Source organism: Cebus imitator, unplaced genomic scaffold (assembly GCF_001604975.1).
Source record: "Cebus imitator isolate Cc_AM_T3 unplaced genomic scaffold, Cebus_imitator-1.0 Scaffold419, whole genome shotgun sequence".
Taxonomy (NCBI): Eukaryota; Metazoa; Chordata; class Mammalia; order Primates; family Cebidae; genus Cebus; species Cebus imitator.
Window position 1 is genome coordinate 962,448 of NW_016107734.1, and position 2,279 is coordinate 964,726.

General features: G+C 37.6%; 1 protein-coding gene across 1 annotated transcript in view; it reads left to right on the forward strand.

Annotated features, from left to right (window-relative positions):
* The window catches only part of LOC108290025 (S-adenosyl-L-methionine-dependent tRNA 4-demethylwyosine synthase TYW1), a 259,296-nt gene that overhangs the window by 104,496 nt on the left and 152,521 nt on the right, over nt 1-2,279 (forward strand). The window lies entirely within an intron of this gene.

A 2,279-nucleotide genomic window follows, 5' to 3' on the forward strand; every position in this document is an offset into this window, starting at 1 on the left:
TCACTCCTGTTGCCCACGCTAGAGTGCAGTGGCACGATTTTGGCTCACTGCAACCTCCGCCTCCCAGATTCAAGTGATTCTACTGCCTCAGCCTCCCAAGTAGGTGGGACTACAGGTGCCTGCCACCATGTTAAGCTAATTTTTGTATTTTTAGTAGAGATGGAGTTTCACAATGTTGGCCAGGCTGGTCTTGAACTCCTGACCTCAGGTGATCCACCTGCGTCGGCCTCCCAAAGTGCTGGAATTACAGGTGTGAGTCACTGTGCCCAACCTTCTATTCTTTTTCTAAGTTAAGTTGGATTGGTAGCTCACTAATATTCAGTGTTCTATAATTAATTAAAATTTACCTCTAAGTACTTCCTTAGCTGCATTCCATAGATTTTCATTAGTAATATGTTAATTATGATTCACTTACAAACATTTTCTAATAGTAATGTGACTTCTGTGTGACTCGTGGGTTAGAAAATTACTTATTTTTAGTATTGTACTTATTTTAGATTTGGGGGAGTTATATCTTTGTTATTCATTTTCACCCAAATTGTATTATTATTAGAGAACGTGGACTTTATAAAACAAATTATTTGAAGTTTATTGAGAAGTACTGTATGCCTAGTATAGTGTATAGCCAGTTTAAAAAAAATCTACTGTATGTACATGAAAAGAGTATGTATCTTTATTGTTGAGTAATAAAACCACAGCAAAATCTATTCTCTGTTACTGATTACATGTTTATTTTATATTATTCTGTGGTCCTCTTTATCCATAATAACACCTTTTGGCTTAAAGGCTGTGTTGTCTTGTATTAATATATACTAGATTTCCTTTGGTTGTTAATGCTTGCCAGGATTTTTTTTTTCCCTCTTCCTTTATTTACCATCAGCTTTGTCCTTAAGTATGTTGTTTTTATAAACAAGAGTTTGGCTGGCTTAATTTTTTAAAATCAAAATTTTTGAAGTTTAATTTACATACAATAAAGTGTACCTATTTAAAATATACAGCTCAATGGATTTTGCTAAATATGTATACTGTGTAAGGATGACCACAATCAAGATAGAGAACATTTCATCACCCCTAGAGATTTCCTTGTATCTGTTTGCAGTCAGTTTATCTTACTTCACCCAGCCCCAGGCAAACTGATCTGCTTTCTGACAATATATATATTAGTTTGCTTTTTTCTAGGCTTGCATAAAAATAGAATCATGTAGTATCCATTTTTGTGCAGGGATTCTTTTGTAAAATGGTTTGAGATTCATCCACATCATTGTGTAAATCAGTAGTGTGTTCCTTTTCATTGCTGAGTAGTGGTCTGTTGTGTGGTTATGCGGTAGTTCATTTATCCACTCACCTCTAGGTGAACATTTGGATTATGGCCAGGTTTTAACTGGATTATGAATAAAGCTGCTGTGAATGTTAGTGTATAAAAATTTTTTAGACAAATAGTTTTGTTTCTCTTGAACAAACACTGTGAGGAATTGCTGGATTTGTAAACGTCCATTTGGACAATTTTTCTTTTTTAACTGGTTAATTTTGCCTGTCTTATTTATAGTGATTATCAATAATAAAAATTTATTTTTATTCTGTCCTTATGTGCTTTCTGTTTATCTTGCTCACCTACATTGTTTTCTTTTTTTCTATCTGTGACTAGCTTTATGCTACAGTGTCTGCCAGGGTTTCTTTTGTTGGAGGTTTTTCAGTTTATCTTGCTGGAAGTACAGGCCATGAATGTTGTGTTGCAGCTTGTTACAGCCCATTGTATGTGGAATTGAGTCGTTTACAACAAATGGAAATAGTTTAAGTGAAAGAAAATGGCCAAATTGCACAATTCTGTCTCTCTTTTTTGGGGGGCGGTGGTGCTTGCTGCTACCCCATTTCTTTTACTTTTTTTTTTTTTTTTTTTGAGATGAAGTCTCGCTCTGTCACCCAGGATGGAGTGCAGTGGCACAATCTCAGCTCACTGCAACCTCTGCCTCGTGGGTTCAACTGATTCTCTTGCCTCAGCCTCCCAAGTAGCTGGGACTGCAGGTGTGCGCCATCATGTCAGGCTAATCTTTTTTTTTTTGAGACGGAGTTTCGCTCTTGTTACTCAGGCTGGGGTGCAACGGCGCGGTCTTGGCTCATCGCAACCTCCCCCTCCTGGGTTCAGGCAATTCTCCTGCCTCAGGCTCTTAAGTAGCTGGGATTACAGGCATGCGCCACCATGCCCAGCTAATGTTTTGTATTTTTAGTAGAGACGGGGTTTCACCGTGTTGACCAGGATGGTCTCGATCTCTTGACCTCAT